Source organism: Acomys minous (assembly GCF_964271855.1).
Source record: "Acomys minous genome assembly, chromosome: 14".
Taxonomy (NCBI): Eukaryota; Metazoa; Chordata; class Mammalia; order Rodentia; family Muridae; genus Acomys; species Acomys minous.
The window spans coordinates 81,626,457-81,639,764 of NC_140496.1; the positions used below are offsets into that span (position 1 = coordinate 81,626,457).

A 13,308-nucleotide genomic window follows, 5' to 3' on the forward strand; every position below is an offset into this window, starting at 1 on the left:
TTTTAGCAGAAGTGGCCATTAGCATTGTATATTGTTAATTACCATATTTTACCATTCATTTACTGCATTACACATAAAGACCTCAGTTTACGAACCCAAACTTTTCTTCCAGCCTTCTCATAACCTCTTCTCATAATACATTGAATGGTATTGAATACATTGAAAATATTCTAAAACCATCATCATTAATATCTATAAATTGTTTTCATATTATAACACTCGATATAAAATCTTCCTTCTATTCTTATATCGCTGGATTCAAGTGAACCACCATTATACTTTGTATCTATGAGTGTGTTCTTACTGTTTTGTCTTCAGGATGCAGGTTGGCCTAAACCTAGTCTTTGCTGCCCCAGTGCTGGGTTTACAGGTATGTAATGTCATACACATCTGTCTCTGTGACTTTTATTAGTGGGACCAGATACTGCTTGTCACTTTGTTGGTAGCTTATTTCATTAGCATCATGTCTTCAAGATTCTTCCATGCTATGACATGTCAAATATTCCTTTCTTTTAACAGAGTAATATATCATTGCATGTATGTATGTGATATGTGTGTGTGTGTGTGTGTGTGAGAGAGAGAGAGAGAGAGAGAGAGAGAGAGAGAGAGAGAGAGAGAGAGAAGAGAAGAGAAGAAGAAGGAGGAGTGGGGGGAGGAGAAGGAGGAAGAAGAAAGGAGAGAGGAGAGAGATATTTTTTCATGGCCCTAGAAGTTTTGAAAAAATCTCTGAACCCCTTCTAACAACTGAGACTTGGTTCTTTACAGTTTCTTGCATTTAATAGTCTTAGCTCCTCACCATCTCCACTTCATATTTTCCCAATCTGTGCTCCCAGTCCTTCCTTGGAATTTTTCCATCTAACTAGATGTTGTGTGAGCTGAGAATTCACAGCCCTGGGAATCCTGGAGGCATCAACCTTGGGATTCCCTTTCTAGCTTGCCACCTTCCACTTGCTGTTGTTGCTAGACCTCAAATTGGAAATTCTGGATTTCAGCAAGTTTTAATGTTATCTGTTTCGCTTGATCTACACATGAAAAAGACCTCCACTAAACAATAAAAAAGCTCTTAAGAGAAGTGATTATTGGGCTCAATGTTGCTACACCAAAGAGGAAATACACAATACAAACTTCCTAGATTAGTGCACCATGCTTGACAAATAGCCTGCTTTACAGCTGGAAAAGGGGGCCTAACACACAATGCTAGGATGAGAACTCCACTCATCACTGCCTTACAAAACAGGCATAACTTGCCGCATTCCCAGTTACCAACCTAACACAAATAAGCCTCTCTTATGAACAGCCTTAATTTGCATCAATTGCAGGTCTTCTGCTAAGTCACTGAGGAAGGTGTCCCTTCCTATCCTGGGTAAGAACAGCTACCTACTGTGAATTCTCTAGAGTTCATTGAGCATGAATTCTTTCAAACTCTTTCAAATGTCTTGCATGACGGCAGTAGCTGTGATGATGGGACCAAGGCCTCTGAAGCAGAAGTCTTTGTTGAACATTAACCATTACATCAGTAGTTGTTGCAACAAGAGTAGAGTTTCTTCAAAGAACATGTAGTATTCCAAATAGTCTGACGTTAGTCCATTGCCAAAGATGGTGCTGTTTGGCTGGTGATTCCAGGCTCAAGACAATCAAGAAAGACAGAGAGTCTAATCATTTTGTTGCTCATTAATTCACAGAACTGGTTATGAGAAGGCAGGAAGAAAAGCTTGGGTTCATATACCTAGATGTTTGGGTGTAATGCAGTAAATGAATGGTAAAATATAGTAATTAATAATATAGTATGCTAATGGTCACTTTTACTAAAATACATTAAACATAATACATGAAAGAGGAAATGAGTAAACATGTTTTGGATGCTAATCACTACATTAATTTTATATGTAAGAAATAAAGCTGTGTTTATAACCATGACAAATGGCAAATTAATATGCTGGAATGGTAAACTGAGTGAGCACGATTCTCAACCTTCAGACTTGTCAATTTATTCTGCTTTCTTTACTATTGTGTCTTTAATGAAATGTTCAAACATAGTGAAAGCTAATGGTATGATATATCCTGGGTGAACTTGAGAATGGGAAAGCCTTGAGATAACCTTGGCAAAGTCCAAAAACAAAACAACAAAACAAAACAAACAAAAGAAAAGGAAAGAAATTTAGAAATATCTACCACAAATCCTACATTCTTTAAGTTTTATTGTATATATTTGGCCATGGTAAGAGCATGCATGTGTGGGAAAGAAAGGTATTTTAATGCCTGTAGTATCAATACTGAGCTGGCTGACTTAGGTTTTATCTAGAATATGTTGAGATGAGGGAAATAAAGTATTCCTGAATAGGGACACAGGCTACCTTTTATTTGGTTTTATAAAGTAATTTGACAGTTTCAGTTAAGGTGAATCCAGTAACTGTGTTTTCAGTTATTCTCTATAGCAAGAATAACGTGTAGAACTTGTGTATCTGTCTCTCACAAAGCAAAAGGGATTCTGTAGGTATGAATGTAGGTAAAGACCTTCCAGTGAGTAAGTTGTTTTAGAATGCCTAGTTGAGCCTACTCTAATAATTAGTTCCTACTGTGTTAGAAAAGTTCAGCAGCAGAAGGTTTGTCATCGTTGCTTTGATGAGGGAACATGGGTCAGAACCAAGGAATTCAAGTGGGTAAATAAATTAGAAAAAAATTTAGCATAAAATTTCTCTAAGTCCCTAGAATGAAATCAGTCCTGCCAACACTTTGATTTAAACCAGTGAGATAATTGTTGAGCTTGCACCCTACGTAAATGCATATAATAAGTTTTTTATTTAAGCAATTAAATTTACAATTGTCTGTTAAATTAACCAAAAAACACCCATAAAATATAAGATACAGATAGATTAAATATAAGAAATAGAAATTATTCGTTTCTATTTCTATTGACTATACATCTCACATGTTTTGTAACTCCAAACGGCTATAAAATATAACTTTTAAACAATAGGTTGTCTTGTTAAAATGAATATAGGTTCTAACCATGTAACAATTAGAAGATAATGTAAGCAAAGTAAAGAATTTTAACTGTGCTGAATTATACGAGAATGACAAGAGGATGCGTTTGAATTTGCAGTGTATGATAAAGCTCCTTCCTGAAAAGGAAGGTGTTACAGAATAGATAGAAAGCTTTCTTTGTTAGCACTAACTAGGAAAATCAGATACCATTAAAAATAAAGTATTACATTTTCACTTACTTATTACTCTTTCAGATCACCAGTGAACTGATTTTTTTTTTTTACTTCCTCAAACTAAATACAGTAACCCCCTGAGGCTGATTTGTGTTAGAATCCAACACCTAGTTTACATTCAACCAAAAATGTGGCCATGATCAGTGAGAGACAGACAATAGGATCACAAGGAGAGGGCTTTTTGAACTCTTTTGGTGCTGTTTAGCTGATTTCCAGCCAATGTCAACAAGTTAACAAAATGTAAAACTGTACTGAACCATGTGAGCTTTTCGTGCTCATATCACACAGTTCCATGTCTTCCCTGTGCCTCTTTAGGATCTTGGTCACCTGGCTTCTGTAACCCAACTCTAGTCCAGCAGGTGGAGCACCAACATGTCATGCAATGGGTTGTTTTAGTTTTACATATTTCCAATGCTATTCTGAATGTTAGAGTGAATAAAAGTAGAATGATGAGCTAAGTGAATATACCTGCACAGTGTACTTACATGTGGCAAAGTGAATATACATTGTGTGTTTCTAGATACAATTCATTTGGAATCAAGCAGAGAAGTAACTGCACTAAATCTGTGTCTCAGGAAAACCCTGTTAGCAACAAGCTCTTTGCACAAGTACTTTCTAACTAGCTTAGCAAAACCCTCACAAAAGCATCGGGTAATGGCGGGCACATGCTATTGAGCTTTCTAGGCCAGACACGCATTTCTGCTGTTCTTTGTAGAAATTCCAAAAATGGCATTATTCATCTCCACATCCATGGAAGAATGGAATTTCTTTCTGGTTCCACCATATGCCATAAGAATCCATAATCACTTTATAGATACATTAGTTTTATCCTTGTCACTATATGCAAGACAGGTCATCAACATGTGGCAGAGGAGTAGGAGTTTCGAAGTATCTCTTAGGAGAATTTCAAAAACATTTTTATCTGCAGTGATGATGGGATTACAAAGACAATTACATTTTTAAAGTACAGTATATTGGGTGACCTACAGCTGCTACTTGCACCTACGCGCTTATCTATGAGGTCATTGTGGACTTACTGAACTATTCTAAATGACATTTTCTCTAGAAAGTGGATAGGTGGCTAGAAATCCATTGCAGTATGGCTGGATTTTACGTCATCCAATCCTTTGCAAGGTTTGCTCATTCCATATGCAAACTAAGGCTTCACCTAAATTTCACACTCCATGTGACCCCTAAGAGAAATCTGGGCTACAAGCTTTGGAATAAGGCCAGTACCTAAAACAAATCTTTATCAATTCTGTGGAAACACTCATGAACACATGGAAAATGAGAACAATTCAAGATTTCACTATTTAAGAATTAATAGTATGTCAGTTGCCCTGTTAATTAACCTAGAATTCGATTTTCCCTACCAAAGTAAAGTATTTTGGAGCTAGAAAAGATGGTAAAACTTAAACTGTAAATGTAAAAATGGAGAAAACATAAAATTTAAACTATAGGCGCCATATGTGTGTGTGTATAATTAAAAATTTTGATGCTATAACTAGCTATTTAGAGATTAACTTGTATCCAATTAGTTGTATGTATACATATTTTATTATGAGACAGAGCTTCATGTGTACAGAGGCATCACTAATGTTTTTTATTTGGGGACAGGATTTGTTATGTAGACCTGAACTTGTGTAGACTCTGCTTTTGCCTTCTAAATTCTTGGATTACAAGCATGCACCATCATGCCTGGTTGTTAACTCATTTTTGACTTATAAAAAATTTTCTGCAAGAATTTAGTAAAATAAACACTCAACTTATTTTCAAGTATATTGTGTTGAACGCCATTATGAAAGCTTTGTGATACAAATTCTTTGGAGCTTGTGTGCTGCTTAGATGGTGCCCTGGTTTACACGGTTCATGTGGAGAAGTTCCATTGAGTTTATCAGGTTTGAGTTGATGTTTTTCTTTTGGTGAACTCAAGTAAACTAAAATGTGTCTTCAGAGGCATTGTTGCCTTTTTATCCTTTGTTATGGTGGTGTTATTTATAACTTTATGATTGATAGATAAACATCTGAAACTTTTCCTTCTGGCACTCTAATTTCCCCTAGCTTTAAAGAAACTATATTCTTTGTATTGGATGTTGCTAATTAGTGTTTGATTTTTAAGCTGACTTATGGCTTAGATAGGCAACTAAGGAATCCTGAACGTGGAGGAAATAATCTTCCTCAGGGAAGAGCATACCAATTCCTTATCCAATTCCATACCTTCAGCCCTGAAAACACACATACAAGTAACCTACAGGGTGAGTAGGTTGTTTTTAGGAATATATATGTGCATACATATATGCATGTAGCACCAATTAATGAAACAGGAGGACATGAATTTGATAAATAACAAGGCAGGGGTATATGGGAGGGTTTGGAGGCAACAAAGGAAAGGGGGAAATTATGTAATTTTATTATCTCAAAAAAATAAATAATTGAGAAAAAAAGCACTGAACCTGAAAATGGGAAAGACGGCTTAAATCTTATCAAGCATCTCTTGAAGTCTAAAGATCTCCTGTGTACCACATGCCAACTGTGTGTATAAAGTGTGCTTTTATGTGGAACAGAAGACATCAGGAACCATTTACAGCAAGGAAAAGTGTATTTGGTTATCATTTGCTGTTCTTTCTCATCAGGTCGGTCTTGGCATCATAGAACCCTCATGTTTAGGGAGACAAATGAAAACACTGAGAGCAAAAGCAATGAACAACATCGTTAATCAGCGGTAGGGATGGGATTAGAGCCTGTTTTAGAGTCCCCACTGTTTACTTCACAATCTGCTCTTTTAAACATTTTTTGCTTAGACTTCCTTTTACACATTTTTGTGACTTTCCACTTCCTCCTTCTTATGCCAAGTTTGAGGAACAATGTGAAATTATTTTCTCCACCCCAATAGTAATCATGGCAGTACGCATTAAGGTAATGTATTTGATGTCACAGTTAGCAGCTAGCAACAAATTCTGTATTTTATTGATTTTGAAGAATGTAGATTGAATACGTATTCTTTCTCCTTCAATTCTTATATCAGTTGTTAAATGCTACCCAGAATGACTTAATCAGGGCTGACATGCAACCTTTTATAAAGTGATTGAGTGTTGATTACTCATCTGCTTTCCAATTAGACGTAATCATTTGAGATAAGAATTCATGCTGAGTGCTTCGACAAAATGTGCTGAAAACTTTGCTAGTGGCACACCTAGGGGGAAATGAAATAACATTATTGAAATAATGGAGAGTAGCAAAGACGTGAAAAAGAACAAAGGAGTAAGATTCAGGATATAAAGATGCTGACATAGTACCAGTGCAGCCTTGCTCCTTTGAGTCCTTGGCTATTGTTTTCTTCTGTATATATCGATAGCTTAAGGAAGTTCTCAAATTTATAGAAATTCAGAATCATGTGGAGGGGGTTCTAAGGTTCATACTGCTGAGTCACATTCTCAGTGTTTCTGATGCAGTAGGTCAGAATAGTGGTGAGGATCTGACTTCCTAACTGGTACCAGATCAGGCTGAGGCTGCTGGCAGAAAAGCACACCATGGAGATGCTTGGCGGTTGTTTAATTGCCTGTCTTATAAAAGGCAAATTTTCTGAAACCTGCTATTTTTATGTCTAAAAATTATTTTTATTGTGGCGTTAATTCAAGATTCAGTTTTCTTTAAATTGTTTTGATTTAAAAAAAAAATGAAGCTGTGAGAAACTGTTTATAAAATATAGATAATTCACAAATTTCTCTAACATTAGTGTCTGAAATCTATTAAGACTGTATGTAGAAATGGATCTTAATGGTACCTTCATAAACATAAAAACCTCCTAGTTTCCTGAGAAGTATTTGTTGTGTGACAAGACTTTTCCGGTGGAGAGACAACATACAAACATGTCTACCCACCAGAGATAAAGGGCCCAGGACAGAATAAAGTACACATGCCACCAAAGTCCATCAGAGTGAAGCAGTGAGTTGTATTAGGGTATCTTACAGGAATATGGGTAAGAGGTTACTAATAGAAGTAGAAATTACTCAGACAGGTCCATCATCAAAGACCCCCCCCCCAACATGGGTTACAACTCTCCCATAGAGCGTACTGCACAACCTGCAGGCAGCTCAGCAGCTTGGAGAGTGTCCTTTCCAAGTTACTCTCGGTAAGTCTAAACCTCTTCCAAGCAGCATGGCTTATCTCTGCTTCTTCTAGTCAACTGGTTTGGTCTCAGAGCATTTTCTTCAGCTTGTCATATTTGAAAGTTCTTGAAGCTTGGCTCTTCTGAGAAGGACTTTTAGCACTTTTTCTTGCCTCCTCTGCTATGGAGGGGCCTTCTGAGTCCAGTCAGTTTCGGGGACCTTCTGAGGTTATTTTGAGTTGTTTTACCTTCCTGCGTAAGGAGCTGTCTTGAAAGATGAAATGTTTCAACTGGGGAGGAAACTTCCACACAATAGCAGCATGCCATAGAATCACATCACAAGCACACACATACACGCCTGTCACAACATTTCCTGTGTTAAAACATTATTGAATATACTCCTATAGTTTAAAAGTAAACAAAAAATTGCCATACTGTAGAGGTAGCATCTTGCAGGTGACTGAACTGTTGAAGCAAAATGGCCAAGTCTATTACTGAGAATTAAAGCTTATCATTCTTTAGTTTTAAAATTATTATTAACAGTTCCACTCTATTAATAATAATTTTAAAACTAAAGAATGAGAAGCTCTAATTAGACCTGGTGGCACTCAGAAGAAGGACAGCAGGTTATCAAGAAGAGACTTGACACCCTATGAACATATACAGGGGGAGGTAATCCCCCTCAGGAACAGTCATAGGGGAGGGGAATAAGGGGAAAATGGGAGGGAGGAAAGAATGGGAGGATACAAGGGATGGGATAACCATTGAGATGTAACAAGAATAAATTAATAAAGGAGAAAAAAATTTAAAAAATCAAAATGTTAGATTAGAAAAATAAGTAAATAAAATAAAATTATTATTAATTTATTTATTTGTTCATATTATATCCTGGCGGGAGCCCCCTTCCTCCTCGGCTCCCAGGCCTATCTTTCCTCCCTCCCCACTATTTCCCAGAAAAGGGAGCCTCCCTACCCACCCACCTAAACTCATCAAACATTGCTTTAGTTTTTATGTCTTGAAAAAGCAATGAAATCCCAGAGTCTGAGAGTAATCTCATATGTAACACAACAGAACATTACAAGGGAAGTTAATCAAATAAAGAACTAGCTGTGTAAAATACTTTTAGAAGAATGAATGTTGAGGGAGGGAGAATCAGCTTTCCCTGGAAATGAGCCCTTAATTTGTTATCTAGTTCCAAGTGGTCAGCCCTATAAACATAAAAATATGACAACACTAAATAGACTGAGAAGGTTATAATTATATATTTAGGTGTGTGTATGTGTGTGTATGTGTGTATGTGTGTGTGTTTGTGTGTGTGTGTATTAGTAATAACTAAAAAAAGAGGCCATGAATCTGAGGGGGCACATGAGGCACAAGAGGAGCTGGATAAAGAAGAGAAATGATGTTAACTCAGTACACATAAATGAAAAATTTTAAAAAACAGCATACACACAATATTTAGATTTTCATTTATTCTACTTTAATATTTAAAATTTCCAAATAGAAGGAATTATCCATTAACTGGTTTTAGTTTTGAATTTATTTATAAGTAATCTCCCTATTTATCAGATTTTAAAAATTATTTTAGTGAAAACAAAGTTAGTTTACTGCTATTTGCTTATGGTTTTGATTTGCTGTAATGTATTAATGGTTGGCAAAGCTAAGAGAAAGGTGTCCTCTGTAGGCTCGAAAAGCTACACACTACCTCATAGTGTGGCTTGAGTTGACATTCTGCATAGTGTATGGGTTGCTGGTATCAGACGTTACATGTGCAAAGACACCAGTAGCAACCGTATAGCCATAAAACATTCTCACAAGAACGGGTGGAAATGCAAAACAAACTATTTGTCCCTGGGAGACAGCATGGCATATTAGACCAGGAATGTCTAGATTGATCTTGAATTCCTGTGATTAAAGGCATGACATGAAATCAGCCGGAGACATGACATTTGTTTAACCTCAGCATCTGTGTAAGTAGTCTATGGGCTTTAGTTTCTAATAGTCTCTGTAGACTGAGCTTGAATCAGGTTGAATCTTGCCAAAGCATCTCTTCTAGGTGTTTACGCGTGGAACAAAGTTGGTTAGCCCTTGAAAAGTGATAGTTCTGTATATACAGAAAGGATGCTATTTGCCAGGTCACACTAGAATGAATACTTGGTTCCAATATTCAATTGCAAATGTAATCTTATATAGTTATAGTCATGTTTATTATGGATTACAATGACACTTTCAAAAATATTAAGAATGTAGACAGATGACAATTGTTTAAATTAATAGTCTTTCCCTCATTACATTCCTTAATAAATCTGCAACCTTAAAATTACATCAGAGAGCAAAGGCTTTTGTTCACCAGCATATATGTGAGAGGTTCTTGGTAAACTTCAGCTATTCTGTAACATTTTCCAAAGCCAATTAAGTGTTTACACCCACTTTATTCCTACCGCCACATCCAGGGAAACATTTAGGAGAGAGAAATGCATCACACAATAAGGGGCTTCTAATAAAACAAGAAGAGTCTCCTAGGAAACACAATGTACCAGACAAGTTCTTTTTGTCTGAGCTTAAAGAAAAGTGCAAATTCCTCCTACTTAAGAACCTCATGAGTCATTTGCTAATAATTTGCAGTTAGGAACATATAGGACACAGACACTCACAGAGAGAGAGAAGAAGAGGGGAAGAGAGAGAGAGAGAGAGAGAGAGAGAGAGAGAGAGAGAGAGAGAGAGAGAGAGAGAGACTTTAATTTTTACTTTTGTTAGGGTAACATGTTTGCAACAGGTGAATTAAGAGTCTTAAATATTTTTAGAAGAGGGTACAAATGTACCAAAGATAGTGTAGTAAGAAAGAGGTAAAGGTGGACACTCCTTTTTCTTTGAACTGAAAACTTTGAATGAAAACTTCATTGTTCATACTAAGTTAAATCTTGAATACTATAGTCGGGAATGCTGGACTGGACAAGCTTTGCTCAAGCGAACACTATGAGGACCAGATTCCTGGTGCAAGAAGAGAGTCCAGAGGAAGGCCCAGGTATGCTATTGACACTACACAAGATAAAGGAATACTACAGCTTACAAGTCAGTACTGCCTTGACTTCTCCTTGGGCCATCACTCTAAAGGTGGTAAAGCAGAAGATCTCAACTTGTGCCTTGTAACCCAGACATCCTGCACATCAGATATTGGCATCATGACTCATAACAGTAGCAAAGTTACAGGTATGAAGAAGCTATAGAATACTTTTTGTGGTTGGGGATCACCACAACGCAAGGAAATGTATTAAAGGATTGTAGCATTAGCAAGGTTGAAAACCAGTAATGCAGAGTCTTCAGTAATAGGGTCTTATTGACTACCAAGGTCTAGAAAGCAATTCAAAAGAATGGCAAACAACAGTTTTTGAAGCTCTGTCTGAGCTCAGTATCCAACAACTCAAAGAGAAGTAACCCTTCCTGACACTGGAAATTTTATTTGTGATATCTAGCGTAGGCACTGTTGTCCCACTAAAGAGTAGTCCCATTTAATATTTGTATATGTATATGCTTGTATTTTATTTTGTGTGGCATATTTGTTTTTATTTTATGTGCATCTGGTGTTATGCTTGCAAGCACGTCTGTGTGAGGGTATCGGGTTCCCCAGAACTGGAGTTCCAGACAGTTGTGGGTGGCCATCAGGGAAGTTGAAGGTGGGTCCTCTTGATGAGCAGCAGCTACTGCTCTAACCAGTAAGCCTCTCTCCAGCCCTACATGCATTTACTAAAAGAGTTCTGCACAGCAGTTTTTCATGACTTTTTCAGAAGCTCTGTTAGCTGTCCGTCCCTATGTCATTTCCTTTGCCCTGCCCACCAATTCTCCGCCACCATTAACTCTTCCTGTTCCATTATTCTTCTTTCCCCTTACATTGCTGTACTATATCGCCCCTCCCTGGAAAGCCGTGCAACACGGCTTCTTAGTGATTTCTTGAACTCGGTGAGTATTCCAAATCAAGCATACGTACTCGAAGATTTAAAGCTAGCATCTACAAATTAAAAAAAAAGAAGACATTTGATGTTTGTCTTTCCAGGTCTGTGCTCCCTCACTCAAAATAATCATATCCTGTACCATTCATTTACTTGTACATTTCGTAATTTTGTTTTTATTAACAAATGAATAATATTCCATTACGTAAATTATGACATTATTATTGCCGAATTCATCCATCGATAGACTTCTATGTTATTTCCATATCATGGCTATTGTGAATAGAAAAGCACTGAGCATGTATGGGCAGATATCTCTGATAGGATATAGAGCCTTTGGGGTATTTTCCCAAGAGAAGCATAGCTAGTTGTATGGTGAATCTATCAACAGCATTTGGAGGAACTGCCACACTGATTTTTATACTTGCTGCACCACTTTCCACTGGAAGTGATTAACTGTTCCCCTTCCCCTACACTATGCCTTCATTTTTAAAAAATCTTGACCATTTTGACTGGGGTAAGATGGAATCTCAAAGTAATTTAATTTGTATTTTGCCAAAAGCTAATAATGTTTAATCTGCTGTAAACATTAGGCAGACATATGAATTTCATTTAACAATTTTCTGTTTAGTTCCATGACTCTATTTTTGTATTGCACTATTTGTTTTCTTGGTTTTTCGTTCTATATATTTATGTATTTATTTTATGAAAATAGATATTTTTATTCTGATTACCATTTCCCCTCCTTCCAACTCCTCCCATATCGTCCCTACTTTCCCACCCACCCAAACTACACTTTCTTTCTCACTTCCATTGAAATACACACAAGACATTAAAAAACAATAATGATAAAACAAAATAAGGCAGAATAAAAACAAAGCAGAATAGAACAAAACAACTGCAAAAAGACAAAATAAAAACACAAGAAGCATATGAGGATGGTGATACACACAGAAAAATCTATGAAAACAAAATTGAAAAGCATAATATATAACCAAAAGGTCTCTAAGTATTAAAAAAAAAAGCCAGACACAGCCTTGTGAGAGAAATATTCTAGAAAACCATCACTGACTTAGTTTTGTATCAACCATCTGCTGCTGGGCATGGGGCCTGCCTGGCCTTAAATGTAATTTGTGAACTCAGTGAAACTTCATTGTGGAAAACTAATTTTTCTTTTACAAGCAGTTATCAACTGGAGATTGCTTCTTGGTTAAGGATGGGTACTTTGTCTACTTCCCCTTTCAGCAATGGGACCCCGTCTGACTTAGCTATGTACAGACCTTGTGCCTGCTGCCTCTGTCTCTGTTAGTTCATATGTGTATCAGTCCTGTTGTTTCTAGAAAGACTTGTATCCTTGGTGACTTTCATCCCCACTGGATCTTATAATTATTCTACCTCTGTTTTTGCAGAATTCCCTGAGCCCTGAAGGCAGGGATTTGATGGAGACATCCTATTTTGGATTGATGTTTTTTAGTGTCTTTCACCCTCTGGACATTATCAAGTTGTGAGTCTCTGTATTTGTTCCCACCTGCTGCAGGAGAGGGGATTAGCTGAGCAAGACACTAATCTATGAGTACAGCGAAATATTCTTAGAGGGCATTTTTGTTACTGTGCTCCTTTATCAAAACAGTGGCATTTGATTTTGCCCCCTAGTCCATGATCTATCAAGTCTCTTTTTCTTGGACTCCTGGGAACTGTCTAGCATGGGTTCCATTTCAAGGAAAGGGCCTTAATTCCAATCAGATGATGGTTAGTATTCCCAAACAACTATTTTGTGCCACTATTACACTAGCATATTTTTCAGGCAGATCACCATTATAGATTGCGTTTATATCTGGGTTGATGCTTTCCTTTTACTTCTATTACTGTACATATTGTATTCCAACACCATGAACTCTATTTAGTGTGGGTGAAGGCTCTGGGTAGGAACCACCTCAACTTCTCTTTGTTCAATGAGTTACATAGGTGTTATCTTCAGCAGCAGGACCTGTTCTGAGCACCACCGACAATGTTGGCAATAGCTTTGGTTGTTTGA

General features: G+C 37.0%; 1 long non-coding RNA gene across 1 annotated transcript in view; it reads right to left on the reverse strand.

Moving 5' to 3' along the window:
• Positions 1-333: 333 nt before the first annotated feature.
• LOC311583772 overlaps positions 334-13,308 on the reverse strand; it is a 671,074-nt gene continuing 658,099 nt past the window's right edge. The window contains exon 3 of the long non-coding RNA XR_014774664.1: positions 334-347. This is a non-coding gene — a long non-coding RNA (uncharacterized lncRNA). The remainder of the gene's footprint in view (positions 348-13,308) is intronic.